The 16679-nt window shown below is 37.0% G+C and overlaps 1 pseudogene; it reads right to left on the minus strand.

Moving 5' to 3' along the window:
- Positions 1 to 10780: 10780 nt before the first annotated feature.
- On the minus strand, positions 10781 to 11848 carry LOC149015341 (putative carboxylesterase 12 pseudogene; annotated as a pseudogene).
- Between the last annotated feature and the right edge of the window lie 4831 nt (positions 11849 to 16679).

Genomic DNA, 16679 nt, shown 5'->3' on the forward strand with positions numbered 1-16679 from the left:
GCGAGCTGTTCGGAGTTCTCTTCTTCTCTTCCAGCGTCCAACAGCAGTAGCAGTTGCCACCAGCGGAGAAATTGTCGATTTTTTCCCTGATATTTTGTTGATTTGTCGATTTTTCGGCGAGTTTTCACCGACTTTTTGTTGCTGTCGTTTCGACTACTAGTTTCGTGTCGCCTGTGAACGACATGGCGATTTTTCGCCTCGGTGACATAATGTACATTGGGTACTATTCAGAAAAAAATCGATTCGAAAGAATAAAATCACACTATTAAAAAAAATTTGATTCGAAAGAATAAAATCATACTAAGGATAAATGCTAATTACATTTCTATTTTCTTCACAAAAAATTGTTTTCAAATAGAAAAATATAATAGCTACTTCCCATCATTAGATAGGTTTTTGTCTTCTAAGAAATATTTTATTGGTAGAGACCACTAGGGTATAACTAATATTTTGATTTGTTTTGTTATGACATTAATATAACAAGATAAATCTCAAAGTGCTATTAATCTTTGTCTATATGATATACATATGATATAAAAAAAAATCCTTTTGCATCCCTTAAAAAGTGTTCTTTCAATAGTCTTATATGTTAATTAGGTATTGATTAGCCTTAGAATAATAAAAAAATAAAATAAAATTCTAAACATTTAACATAAAGTTGTATTTGTTAGTCATTCAGCTATATAATACCATTGTATTAAAAAATATATTTATATATTAGATGGTTCAAGTTATACATCTTATCGATTACATGTTAAGTTGTACATCTTATCGATTACATGCATGACTCAAATTTAGGGACACTGAAATGGTCAAGACCAATCAGGGATAAGAATACGGACAAATAGGAACATTCAAGGGTGGAAATAACTTATCTAAAAACATGCTGGACTAAGATTAGAATTTAAAAAAATCTAACCCAGTCAGTCCTTGTTGCAGCTGTGGAGTGTTAGACTGTTAATGTCAAAAAATGATGAAAGGTTCAAATCTATATGGCGGTTTAATGGAAAAAAGACAGTTTAAATGCTTGTGTTCAGACATTTGATTTGACACCACAAAACCATAGAATGGAATAAGTTAGCAAAAGTTCACCGACAGAATCCTTGTTTTTTTCCTTTGGGACCAGAAACCATATAATGAAATAATTTAGGATTCAGCCAACAAAAACGAAGACGTAGGCTGAATTTTTTTTTTTTAATTATTATTATGAGAGAGACGCATTTAGTATCCTACAGAAGTTTGATTCCTCTTTTTGGAGGGGACGCGACATATGCAAGTCTCATATTGTCAGACACAGGTCTCACGTCTAGTAAAAAAAAAAAAAAAAACAAAACAAGTTAAATATTGTATGTTTGAATGTCCCATTCTTCAAAACTTATGTTAGTCTAGCTAAAGAAATAGCTTTCGTACCAAAAAAAACTAAAAACTAAAGAAATAGCTAAGATTTAATGAAGGGTTTGAACCATGGTTATCGCTGACACGGGGCAACATTTCGACGTGTCGCTGGGGCAACACGACACCCCCCAGTGACACGACTTAAACACTAAGTCGACGAAATATCGCCTTGTGTCGGCGATATATCGCCGAAAAATCGGCGATATATCGTTAAATTTGGCATATATAACAACCTTTCGTTTGTTTTTCGCCGATTTTTCATTCGCTTTTTGCCAAGGTGAGCTGGACCCCTGTGTCTGTCGGCAACAATATCTGAAGCATGAGCCATACTCAACATAATTGTATAATGAATTGTAAACTTTAGTACATCTCTTTACTACTTGTGTATTTGTGTTCTCTTTGTATATTCACATTAGTTTGTATGAATTTTCCAAACTTCCGGTTTTGCCCACATATAGCTGAACATGTGCCAATTATAAACTTTAGGTTATGTGATATTTTAGGTCAAAATAACACTCCCAATGTGTTTATTGGCCTCCAATTAGGTTACACGTCAAATTTCAGGTCAAAATGACCTGAAATACCCTTCGAAACAGGGGTTCGATTTTTCATCGAACCCTTGCCAAAAGTCGGGCGACTTTTGGCAACATGTCCCCCGTGTCGCCGTGTCGCCAGTGTCCGACACGAGTCGACTTGTCGAACCTTGGTTAGAACCACAAATTCTTTTATGTAATTCTTTCTAACCAAGGGTTTTTCTTTTTCTTTTTCATAAAAACAAAAGAAAATAGACCATGATCTCATGTCTTTCACTTCAACCACATCTTATATAAGAGGTGATGTCTCAATTTAATGTTTATAAAAAAATAATAATAAAAAAAAACTCCATTTCATGAGGGAGATTTTTTTTTTTGGGTTGACATGGATTTCATCACATCTTATGGTAGGGTGAATGTGTCATTTTATCTTATGCTCTACATCTTATTGGAGGGGATTGAGAAGGTTTATTTTGAAAGACTGCAAAGAGTTAGTGGCCTTTGTAACGCCCACACCTTTTAAAAGTGAGTCATATTATTGCAATCAAGGTTTAAAGTATCCCACGATACCATACGATACTAACCGATACGTATCCATATTTGACCCAACCGATACGATACATTTCGATACGTCTCTCTATTGAATTATACTAAAATGCATCATCTAGAGTGATACAATACTTGATACAGGACGATACATCTCTTAAAATCACTTGACCGATATGATACTCGATACCGATACTTTAAATCTTAATTGCAATATTCTGCATTTGAATTCCTACTTTGAGAATTGCCATTTCTTGTATGTTTTAAAGCATATTAATTTTTTAGTTGATCACCTAGCAATGTGAGCAGAACAAGGAAAGGAAAGGAAAGGAAAGGAAGGGAAGGGAACGAATAGGGAGTAATTGGACAAACCCTCATCCTCAAAGATATTGCCAATAACTCATCAGTTTCTTCTTCTTTCTGTCTCTATTCCTACTTTACTTTTCCTACGTGCATTGTTTGGAGTCCATAATTGAACTGCAGCGTGTTTTCCTTATAACTCTCCTTTTAACTTTGAAACTATGGTTAAGTGTACCCATTCCCTACCTTCTACTTTATTTATTTATTTTTTTTTATAAGAGAAAATATTCATTAAAACTAGAAATACTTACAACCATAAAGTTGAGTTCCATTACCTGTTTCAATTGAGGCGGAACCAGATATAGCTAATTTTTCAAACCAAGATTGGAGCACTAGGGATGGGAAATTATCAAACATTACAGTTTGGGTTGTCTTAGCAACCTTCATTAACATAGTTATATGATGTAGAAGCCAAGTCCCAAAATTTGGTAGTTCTTGTATGTTGCTTCATATCTCTTCTATTTCAAAACCTTGTGTTGCTGCTTTTTCTATTCCAGTTTGTATCCCAAAAAGCATTGCCTCTAGGGTATCCACCATCTGCATACTTAAAAAATCAATGGACTGTATATGTTCATTCCTAACACTCCATCTTGTCGTCCCTAAGTGCTGGTTAAGTACTCCTACACATATCAAAACAATATTATTAGTTTTTGGGATAACAGTGTATCAATTTCTCTCCTCAAGTTGCAATATTTCTTAACTATTTTGCATTGGTGAGTTAAGGGTTGTAATTTCCGCTTCATGTAGCTTTAGAGTTACAATCCAATGGTTAAGACTTTTTAACACCCTCAATGGATTAGGTGTTTTTTGTTGAAAAGCCTTCAAATTCCTTTCTTGCCATATATAATAACAAGAGATAATAAAAATAGAAAGAAACCATTTGGATTTGGGTTTATCCAAAAGTGACCCTAAATTTTGACTCCAATTCAAGAGTAAAAGAATCACTCCAATTTTCAGTTCATAAGCCCAATGGTCCAGCTGCATGAATTCTTTGGGCACATTCACATGATATAAAAACATACCATATGGTTTCACCCATTGCCCTCATAAGGCACACTTAGGTTGACAATTTGACCCAATTGGTAGACCTTCATTCAATACATGCCAAAAGAAAACCTTAAATTTTGGGTGTATTAGCAATTTCCAAACAAGTTTCCACCAATCCGTAAATTAGTTCCCTTGAGAAGAAAAGCGTCGTTTGATTATCTCACAAAAGGCTTTTTTGACTATGAATTCTCCATTTGGAGAAAGCAAGGAGGACCATGAATCATTTTGATCCGACAGGGTTATTGGTATTGTAATAACAGGGATAAGGAGTAGTGTTCTGTTACAATCTATTTTGCAAGCCCATTCCCTTAATTCCCAAGTACGCTATGTAAAAAAATTGATTCTCTATGCCAAAAGTTTTGGCTAGGGAACCCGACCAAGGAAAAATAGCTTACATTCATCTCATGGGATCGATGCTGCCAACCTAGAGAAAATGGAGGTCTGGGGTTTAAGAAAATGGAGGACATAAATAAGGCGCTGATACTAAAGCAAGGTTGGAGAATGCTCAAGAATCCATAAACTTTATGGGTACAGATCTTAAAGGCAAAATACTTCCCAAACAATTATGTATTTTATCCGAAAGTCATGAAAAGAAAGGGGTCATGGACATGGAATAGCATTTGCGGAGTGTTACCAAATCTTGAAAAAATGATGTGGAGAAAGGTAGGAAACGGAATGAACACATCCTTCTGGTTTGATCCGTGGATTAAAAATCCAACTCACAGGACTCATCAAGTTCCGAAAATTGACAGGTGGGCAAGAAACTCAACAGTGGCTCAAGTGACAAACTCACTCAATCTTACCAACAGGGAGTCACCTCTTCCTCAAACTTCTCAATTATTTTATCTTTCAAACATTAATCTCAATGATGAAAATGATGCTTGGATATCCCTTATTTCAAGCAATGGAGATTTTACTGTCAAGTTGGCAAGGAAATTTCTATCACACTTGAGAACGATATTCAAACCAACCCACTCACCAAATGGTGGAAGTTTCTTTGGAAACTACCCCTACACCCGAAATTCAAGACGTTCTTCTGGCGTCTTATAAATGCAGGACTTCCCATCAACGAAACACTTGCCTAGTGGACTCTGATGTCTCCAATATGTGAGCTATATGGTAATTGTGTCGAAACCCTTTGGCATGTTTTTGCATCTTGTGAATGGACAAAAAGAATTTGGGCGGTAGGCCCCTTAGGCCTCAGAACAGAAAGATTGACACATACATCAATCACTGAGTTGTGCAACTCTTTTATTTCTAACTCTAGGGAAGATAAATCTTTTAAGAAATGGGTAGTGTCTATCTTTATTTGGAAAGAAAGAAACAAAAAAATCTTTCAGAAGCTCAACCCCAATCCCGAGAAAGTGTTGTTCAACATTTCATGTTGGATCCAATATCTAGAGTTCAACACAAATAATTATTTAGGGATCACACATAGAGAGACAAATATAATGATTTCTAAACCAAACACTTGTTTATGCAAAACTATGACTAACTTAAGTCAATTACCAATGTTGATGTGTGCAGGGGTACATATATAATAAAAGACTAGACAGTACTGGATGGAGTGTGAGACTATTCTGGGAAGGACAACTAACGTATCTCAGTGCAGAGAGACGAAGAAGGGAAAGATCGTAGAGGCTCTCCTAAGTGGGATGATGGATGGAATAGAAAAACCACTAGCCTACAATATACAAGTAGAAGAGATATGGTGCAATGAAAAGGAATTGTTATAGATAAATTGAGTAATGTAATGAGTTTTTGAAAAAAAGGAAAACTTTTTAAGTATGAACCGATCCCAATATCTATGATGGAGTTTGATCTACTCTCATCACAAAACCACACCAAATGGCCAATAGATTATGTCCCAATTTTGGTAAATATAATTTGTAATAGTAAGAACCCTAATCTGAAACAATTTACTCACACCACACTCCAACAATGGCTTACTTATATAGCATATATATATATATACCTCCATAGAACATCATGAAATAATAGAAGTAATAGATGCTACTAATCTGTGTCACTTTATGAAAGAAAAATAGATGCATTAATATTGTACAAGATCTTGACCAAAAAATAATATTATACACAAGTTTTTTATTTTTCTACCCTCAAGAACAAAGGAGACATGACTCCACATCATTGAATGGGTGAAGGCTAAAAATAAAATAAATAAATAAATAAAAGAAAGACATGGTGAAGGTCCCAAACACCATAGATCCTGTAACAGTATGGATTGTTTAAGGGCCTGTTTGGTTATACGAATCTAGATATTTGAAATGAAATGGAATTTTAAATTTATAGATTTCAAATCTACAGATTCATGGTTAAAAAAATTAACTCTTTGGTTAGCCTCAAATCTATCGAAGTAAGTTCTGTTGGGTTATTTGGTGTGAATCTGCAAATTTCATTAATTTTATACTTATCATCCAATACCCAAAAATGGCTTGATTCCCTTTTTAGGCAAAAAAAATAAAATTCTCGAATTTCATGAATTTAGGGATGTTTTACAACCAAACAGGTATAAATCTGCAATTCATGAATCTAGGAATTTGAAATCTCTAAATTCAGATAACCAAACAGACTCTATGATAATAGGATATTAAATCCGTATTTATTGGATTTTTTTGGGTAGAATTATTGGATTAATTTGTATGGCAGCTTGTATATGAATTCTTGGCTAATCTTGAGTTTACAATTGATTATCAATCCTCCAACCAAACTCACAATAAATGAAGTGGTACGAAAGCATGAACCAAAACACTCATTTGGTTTAATTCAAACCATCATTGAACCAAATAAACTCAATCCACGTTAAACTTGTGGACCATCAAACAAACACAACAAGCAATAATTGTAGACAATTAAGAGAACATAAAAAATAAAGAAGAATACAAGAATAAAGATAAAAAGTAGGGTAATTTTCATCTGGACCCCTGAGGTTTGATCTATGTCATTTTTAGTCCAAAGAAATGGATACTTTGCATCTGCCTTCCCTGAAGTATCCAATAAGGTTAATTAAGAACAAATTGTGCTTTTTATGACCAAAATACCCTTATATCTATTATTCCGTAAGATTTGCATCATATCATCACAATTAAATCCAATGGTGAGAATAAAAAAAGGTATTTGCATCTTATAAATTTATGAATTATTAATCTTTGAATGTAAAAAAATTATTAAATTTTTAAACCCTAAATGTTTCAGCTCCTTTAACTACCATCCCCACAACTACCGCCACCGTCACGGCCACCTCCAAAGCCCAGGAAGCAAATTATACACCACCACCACTACTACCACCGCCACTGCCGGAGCCGCCGATCATCAGTTCAGGAAAGACAATTAAAACACCATTTGTATCCACCGGCTTGGAAAATGTTAGTCATATTGTACGAGTGATGAACTTGAGATCAAATAAAATGATTCGATCTTAAGTTGGTAGTGGGTTGGATGTTCTTCCCTTACTGTTCTTGAAACTTCTATATGCAGAAATGATAATGTAAGTAGATATTCAAGTTCAAGAGAAAATAATTAATACATAAGAGTGATCGAGTGATTTAATCTTAATTACCTGCAACTTCGTTCATCTTCATCTTCTTTTTTGGATGAGTTGCTGGGTCGCCACCATTTGAGTCTAATTTTGCATTCGAGTAAAATCTGCTACAAATTCTAATGATAAAGACAGCAGAATAACGATCTTCCATGGTTTGTCTCCTTCCTTTCTTACAGTAAACAGAAAACCCATCCTTGTCAAATTCAATCTCCCTCTTTAGCTCCGCCAAAACGGGATTGGAAGCTATTAAACTCCAATCAGGAGCTGGAATGTCGATCATAGTCGGTCTCTTCCTCCTCTTAGAGATTGGGTTAGATTCTCATTCTTGGAAGACTGGAAACTACTCCATGGCTTCTGAAACAGCACCATGAAAGGTCATGTCGGTGAAGAACAAGATGGAGATGGAGAAGGAGACCCACAAAATGAAGCTAGAGATAATGGTGTTTTAATTGTCTTTCCTGATGATCGGCGGCTCCGACAGTGGCGGTGGTAGTGGTGTATAATTTGCTTCCTGGGCTTTGGAGGTGGCGGTGACGGTGTAGTAGTGGTGGGGATGGGAGTTAAGGAAGCTGAAACATTTAGGGTTTAAAGATTTGATAATTTTTTTACACTCAATGATTAATAATTCATAAATTTATAAAATGTAAATATCTTTTATTTATTCTCACCGTTGGATTTAATTGTGATAATATGATGCAAATCTCACGGAATAATAGATATAAGGGTATTTTGGCCATAAAAGGCACAATTTGTCCTTAATTAACCTTATTGGATACCTCAGGGGAGGCAGATGCAAAGTATCCATTTCTTTGGATTGAAAATGACAAAGGTCAAACCCCAGGGGGTCCAGATGAAAATTACCCTAAAAAGTAATAAGAGGACATGGACTTGACTTTCATTTGACTCGTAGAATTTCATAAACACCCTTACATTTTGATTTTATTACAAAAATCGATGTTGCAGTTTTTGAATGGGAATCATATAAAATAAATAGTTGGGGAGAAAACACACCTGCAACATGATAATGACAAGAATGAATGTGCCAGGACCCGGTTGGTTTCAATTAATCAAATTTGTCATTTAGATTTTTTATTTTTTATTTTTTCAAGTAAATAGATATTTTATTAGAAACACAAACACAAGTGGAAGATAGAAATAATAATCCTTCAAAATACCCTCAATCTCAGTAGGAATATTTTCACTCTGAGTAATTAAAAAAGAAGCAACAAATTGGTTATCAGTAAAGACACAGAGATGCCAATAATCTCGATCAATAACATCCTTCAAGTCTTGACGTATCGCTAGCACTTTACTAGAGATCACATCATTGGAATATAGATGTAGGGAGATTGCCAGAAGGACCATGGATCAATTCAGTGAAATATAGCCGAAATTAGGGGATATCGCCCCCTGGCAAACCGAAACTAGGGGGCGAAACGAGATTGGTTTAATATTGCCAAAAAATCGACAAATCGCCGAAAAATCGTCCATTTTCTGGCAAATCAGCAAAAAGTGCCGGAAAATCAACATCCGGCGAATCACAAGAAAATGGCCGGATCGTTGAAGGAGAAGAAGAAGAAGAAGAAAGAAAGAAAGAAAGAGAGAGAAAGAGGCTCGGTCCCTGCATCACTCATGAGCACCAAACTTGCCAAACTCGATAGAATTTTAATATCAGATTATAGGAATTTAAATTTATTCGCGGCCATGGCAGGCAAAGAAGAAACAATGGCTCTTACAAGCGAAAACGAAGAGAACAAGTTTCCCGCAAAGCGACAACGCTTCGATAAATGTTTCTCTTTCATGGAGATCAACATCTAGCCAAAGAAATCATTGAAGGAATTAGATGCTGAAAAACTGAAAACAGAGATCAAGAAATGGGGCGAAAGCTGTCGTTCATTATGCTCGCCAGGTCAGTGGTCATGGGAAGATACTAAAAATTTAAGGCGGCGGGCTTCCTCCTTGCCCTACCAATGGAAGTGAGCTTCTACTGGAGATCCTTGGCTCTGGTATTATTGGTGCTCTCTTCCTTCCCGTTCTCGGTGAAATTTTGGGTTTAACATAAGTGACTCGCCTACCTCTAGGGGTGTCAAAACCTAACCCGAACCGTTAAAATCGGACCGAACCAGCCCGAACCCAAACCAACCCGTTAAACTCGTTATAAAGAATTAAATTAAATTAAATTTAAATGTAAAAGACAAGAAAACCCCCAAGTATCCATTGTTTTCCTTAATTGTTTTGCTTTGGAATATGCAAACATCAAGCTTGTCAAAGCTTTTACCATTTGGAAGATGGGCTTAGTAAATATTTAGCAAATGTATTATCATTTGAAAATCTTTTAATGCTTTATTTTGATCCACTAAAATTCATCAAGATATTAGTTTTTTAAGTTTTATTTTTTTGTAGAAAAAAAGTTTTTGATTTTGAATACCCAACACAAAAGACTTGGAGATAACTTAATGCTTAGATGTGTTCATATACTCTTGATAAATTTCACATATCTACAAGATACTCCAAACATACCGCTAATAAAACAAAACCCAAACCGTTAGTCAATCCAATTGGCTAACCGTTAGTCCATTAAGTCGGTGCTCTCTTGGCCGTGTCTGGGCTGAAGTTTTAGATTTAACCGTTAAACCGGCTCAACCCGAACCGTTGACACCCCTACCTACCTCCATGCTTTCGTCGGTCACTTACTTGCAAAGTTGCAGCAAAGAATTTGCATGAGAGCTCCACTACCATTAAAGTCTTTATTATCAAACAAAAGACAAAGCTTTAAATGTATATGGGACCCATTGTCCCATCACTTTCTCTTGCATACCACGTGAACTCAAATTTTCATTTGATGGTGACTTTCGGTTGATCGAAAAGAATCATTGGAATTTGAGAAGAGATCGAAATTTTGAGAGTTTCAGGTGAATAATCGGCGATATTTTGCCAGTTCGCCGGGTAGCGAACCCGACTAACCGAGCGAACTTTTGTTCGGTCAGAAGGACTTCATTTGTTGAAGAGATTAGAGCATAACAATGCGTCAGTCAGCTAACCGGGCGAACTTTTGTTCCCTGAGAAGGACTTCCTTTGTTGAAGAGATTAGAGACATAATCAATGCGTCATTTAGTCATTTATTACCATCTCTGAGTTAAACTTGCATCACAAAGCAACAAAAACAAATATTAAAAATTATTGACTTCAATTAATCTAGGAATTTAAAGCTGAAGAACATAAGCAGATTTCTGAAAAATCTTTGCTTAGACATCGATCTGGGTTTTAATTCTAAGACATTATCCTCGACTGGGTCATACAGCGATCATCGAGAATCTTATTTGAGATTCAGCTATGAAGCTTTTAGTCTTGGTTGAGGAAGGAAGCGAAGCGAGATTTCATGGCCAAAGCTTTATCAGAAGTGGGATTGAAGAGGTGAAACACATGATTTTCTCCTTCCGTTTCAATCAATTCTACCTCGCCTTTCCACCCAATCTGCTGCAACGTCTTGTAATAAAAAATGCCCCCCTCTTTCACCATATCCTTCTCTGCAACCCACACCTGCACCCTCTTGAACGCCAGCTTTTGCAAGTTTGCACAGGTCGCTGGATTTATTAAAGGATCATCACAGCCACTGCTCGAAGGACACACCAACATCCACAGCTTATCCGTTTTAGCCTTCTTCTCTTCATCACTGGCTTCTAAGGCCACATCACTATGAAACCAAGGATGAATCAAACCCAAATTAGTATACCTCATACCTTCCAATGGTGTCTCCGTGGCTCGCATAGTCATGTTATAGGCCATATTACCACCTGCACTGTCTCCTGCAAAACTCACTCTGCTCAGATCTGCGTGCTCGTTAAGCCATTCTTCAGGGCCGTTACCTTTGAAATGGGAAGCGACCCATTGAAGTGCTGTCCATGAATCGTCATAAGCGATTGGGAGAGGATACTCTGGGGCTCTCCTGTAGTGAACAGATACTGCAACAACGTTGGCCTCTGCTACCAGAGATGATAGGTAATTGGTGTACAGAGGAGAAAAGGGGGTTTCGATGCAGAAGCCACCACCATGGAAGTAGACAAGGAGAGGAAGCTTTTGAGCCTGGGTGACTTTGGGGAGAAAAAGACGGGCGGCGACGCCGGTTTCAGCGGCGACGCCGGTTTCAGCGGCGATTACGACATCTTTGGAGCAAACACCGGTTTGAGGGTCGACGGCAAGGGCAGGAACGGTTTCAGTTCCGGCGAGTCTTTCTACGCGGCCGTCCTTGTAGACCCGAACAAGACGTGGCATATAGAAAGTAACTTCATCGTTGCAAGAATCCATTTTTCTTCAGAGGAAGGTGGGTCGGCAAAAGGAAAGCAGAGAGAAGCTGTTGTGTTTTGCGAGGAACCGTGAATGGCTTCGAGGGTTTGGAAGATAAATATGGATTCGTATCACCTCTTCCTTGATATTTATGATTTTGATTTTGGACGAATTACTTTTTGCTGTCGACTGAAAATGACTAAATAAACGCAAAAGACATGGAGGCGGGTGAGTTTGGTGTTTTTTTCCCCCTTCCTTCCCTACCTAAAGAAATGACAACTTGGTTGGGGTAGGGGGTGAGACTACGGCATATAAGAACAATATCAAGTCCATCAATTTCCTTGTTGATGTGTGCCATGTATCCCTACATCACATCAAATGATTGAAATTCATTTATCAATCACATTAATCAATTTTTTGATGTGACTGATAAATAGATTTCAACCATATGATGTGATGTTGGGACACATGCACACATCAACAAGAAAATGGATAGTTCATTTCTAGTTGACAAATTTCCACCACATAGAGAATCAGAGGATTGATCCTGATTCTTCCACCACTAAGAGGCATTGGTCTTTAACAACTGAGGTGACCTTTGAATCTTTGATAGTAACTAGATGAGGTTTGATAGAGAGCTTTGGTGGAGTTTGGATCCTCCCCACACCTATCTTTCAGCCCTCCTTGCCATCAAGTCATTGGATGCGCAACGCATCATAGTTGTACTCGGTTTAAGACAATCACTTAAATTATAAATCCCTTTCAAATCGACTGTTCAATTTGCCTATACAAATCAAATCAAACCAAAACTACAACGTATAGGTTGCGTTTGATGAACCCCAAATCCCACCGTCTTCTTCCTCTTGTAGTTCAATTATCTTGATTTCATCAGTTTCAAGAGCGAAAAAGAAAATCCAAAGAACTCAAACAATCAGTTCAACTGTGCAATCCATCCAGGGTTTAGGTTTCACCTTTTCTCCGTATTCTTCTAAATTTTTTTTTCTCCTCCCTAGATTACTTTTTCCAAATTTCTTCTCGAACTTTTCTTTTTGAATTCCCCCACCTCCAAATTGCTTCAAAAGCTTGAGTTTTTCTTTTCCCCATCAATTATTTGTTGCCTCTTTTTCCCCTTCATTTTTTATTTATTTATTTATTCTTTAATCTTCTTTTCCTAATTTGATTTTCATGGGTCTTGGGATTAATCAAGATGAAGCTTCTCTTTCAGTATGCGAGTTAGTTCCTATCTAATTACATCACTTTTCTTTCTCTTGGAATTGACAAAATCAAGATAATCGAACTACTGCTCTGGGAAGTCAGTATCGTTCGCGAGCTTGTCTGATGTGAGGTCCATTGCCATCATTAATCGAATATGTAGTGTAGGTTAAATCTACATCTATTCTATAAATAGATGGGAGAAAGATCCTTACCTAGATTCGCTTTTCCCAATATAAAAAGATCGCAGTGGAAGTAAATTTGATTCCACGTCCTCGTTCCTTCACGAAATCGTCACCGGTAAATTTTCATAATCACATGGAAAGGGAATGATTCAACAACCCAAATGCCGTGTGGATGAATGGCATTCCAAATATTGGAGAGGAAGAACTCCCAAAGCCTTCCTGCATTTCTTAGAGAGAGAGAGAGAGAGACGTCTTTCAAAAATCTCACGAATGTTGTAATGCAATCGTTACTAAAGTGATGTGGTGGTTACCAAAATATATAACCCTATGTTTTATAACCGACCAAAAGTAAGTTTTCAATTTTGCCCTTGAGCATATTATTATTAGTAAATGCCAACATCTCCCACTTGCACAAGGGTATGTGTTAATCTCTCAGTCACAGTGTGTCCCAGACACACATGTATATCTCAGAAATACACATTCATTCTCTCTATCACAGTGTGGCCAAGACACATGTATATCCCAGACATAGAACAAAATTCCGTCGAAACTTGCGAAATCTCTACCGAAATTTTCCATTTTGGAAACCTTGAAATGAAAAACTTGGGGACTGAAAAAAATCCCAAGTTTCGATCGAAACAGTCGAAATTTCGTCGAAACCTTGAAACCTAGTTCAACCCAGCTGGACGAGCTGGTTCATGAGAAAAAAAAATTCCCAAATTTCGTGGGAAACATGGGAAATTTCATCGAAATCTGGAAAATTTCATGGAAACTTAGGAAATTTCGTGAAAACTTGGGAAATTTCGTAGAAACCTGAGACTTTTTCCTACAAGTTTGGTAGTTTTCCCAAAATTTCAATTTTTATGTTTCTTTCATGGTTCTCCAAATACCACAATAAATACCCCCTCATCAGGGTTTTCCTATCCAAATTGCCTATTCCCTCAGACTTGTTATTTTAGGCATGTTGATGACCAGACTTATAAAGTTACTGTCGATTACCCTGACAATCATAGGCGTAAAATGTCATGGGATGTTTATGTTCGTTGGTTGGAGGAGATGATGTTACAATCATAGTACTATTCAGCTCACAAAATGGATCCACTCTTGGCACTCCTCTTGGCACTAAGTTGTACTTTCCTTTTATTTTCAGTTACTTTGTATTTGCTGTTTTGAAGTTAGAAATTGTATATGGAATGTTATGTACTTAAGTAGTTAAGTTTATACTGTACTTCTCGGACAACTTTACATTGATGTTATATACATTGAATGACATATCTACATTGATTTTTTTAGCAAAATATAACCAATGTGTTCTTTATACTCTAATTAGCTTAAATGCAAAGTCCCACCCTAAATATTCCCTAAAACCTGTCAAAACTTTATGTTGAAACTTGCAGGAAAAAGTCCTAAGTTTCCTCGAAATTTTTCAGTTTTCTACTAGTTAGGTTTCCTGTCACATCCCTTTCGCCGGTACCCTATCTGGAATACCCGGAGGTGTGATTTATAGCCCCGAAAATCAAGTTTAGAAACGATCATATCCACTGAGTACAATAACATAATCAAAAGTAAGAACAAATCATTGTATTCAAATAATTTAATAATAAAAATCAAGAAAGGATCTCAAAAGGATCACAAAAGAATATCATAGTGCAAGAAAAAGAAGAAGACACCAATCTAAGGATAATTGTAGAGTATTACCCCACAAACAAAGCAGAAGGTAGATCGGAAATCTAAAGCAAAGTCTAAACTATTAGAAATAAAATAAAAGTCTAGATGAACAAGAGTAAACTAATCAAAATCTTCTGTCGGCTCTTCTTCTTCTTCAGTCTTCATCTTCTTCAACGTAGGATTGTGCTCTTGTAACTTCGGGTCAGCTTCTAGCTCACAAACCCATTGGCAAATAAGACAATGTTGGCTGTCGTCAATAGGAGCCATCAATGCAGTCCAACTGGTCATAACCTTCTCTAAGGATTTTCGAAGCTGCACCATGTAAGGAAGGGTCCTCCGTACCGTAGCACGGGTTCTCTTCCAATCCTGCAAAAACATCTAAAAACATGTCCCCCAAAGGGTAACCTCAAAAAGAACTTAGCAAGTAGTCCAATCAACCCAAACATCTACACGCATAATCAAATACAAACATAAATGCAATGATATGAAAGAATGAATGCAAATATGCTTCTAACTCTATATATGCTGGTCTCTACTAACAGACACGCTTTAAGTCATATCACCATACTCCGCTGGGTAGGTCTCAAATCACTCTCCCTCAGCCTTCCCGGTATCTTGGGTTCTCCGTTGGTAATTGGGTCTTGCATCCTTCCCGAACATTCCATGGCTGGGGTTTAGGCCACCACTCTCTCACATCACCATTGGTCTGAGTATTGGCGCATGTACAGGGTTAAAATCTTAGCCCAATGCAAGTCATCTACTGAGTCATATCTACTTAGGGTTAGATATGTCCATTCCTTGTATCCCGCAATCCTTTCCGGTACCTTTCCCATTAGAGTCACCGTCTCCTTCCCGGCTACGTAGACTCTTAACCCTATTGGTCATCCAGAAATAGTAAATGGGAAGCTCTCATGTCCTCTCACGGGTTGGCTACCGGTCTTGAGCACCCATGAACCCAAGTCTACTCTTGCAACCCTACCAATGAATGGCCCCCACAATGTGATTCATGTCCTCTCATGAGTTGGTTATTGGTCTTGAGTGCCCACAAATCCCCATTGCTGTCATGGGTCACTCGGTCTTAATTCCCTTCCGATAGGGTCAGAAATGACAAGGGTTTCTTAGCCAAACACTTCTAGACATGCCATAGGTATGTCAACCAGTCAAGGAAAGCGCTAAAGGGCACCATAGGAAAGCGTCCCATACTACATCCCAAAGACATAAATGCCAAAAGGGCATTCCCCATTCCACAACTACATCCTAGACATTCACATCATATCATGATTCTATACATATCACATTCAAATTCACATCATTCATAATTATTGAATCCAGTATGTAAGTCACAATATGAGTAACCTACTGTAATTACAGAAGTAATATAATGTAAATACAGTACCTAATTCATGCATTCAAATCATATCATAACAAGCATGTAAATATGCATATTGTGAGTGAACGTACTCACCTCAAATTTTGAAATTATAACCTTCAAGTGAGAGATTAGAGATCAAGACCAAAATCACTTAAACAAGCTTAAACAAACATGTATTGAACATAAGGAACAAATCCAAAAGATTGGAGTCGAAACATAGGCAAAACAAAACAAAAATCAGCTACTATCATTGTGGTAGATTGGTTGGGCAGATTGCAATCGACTCAGTGAACAGTACAGAACAAAAAACCCTAAATCGGTCATAACTTCTTCGTTTGAAGTCCGATTACTCCGAAATTCGAAGGGGAGTTACCCATAAACATACCAAGACTATCTATAAAGGTCTAAGCATCAAACATGGTCAATGGACTAATTAAATAATAACAATTAGGGTTTTACCGAAAACAGCCCGTGTATTCTATAGAGAGACAAGAGAGAGTGAAAGTTTATTCTAGAAA

This window comes from Hakea prostrata, chromosome 5 (assembly GCF_041222555.1).
Source record: "Hakea prostrata isolate BN-2017 chromosome 5, UWA_Hpros_2, whole genome shotgun sequence".
NCBI classification, from domain to species: Eukaryota; Viridiplantae; Streptophyta; class Magnoliopsida; order Proteales; family Proteaceae; genus Hakea; species Hakea prostrata.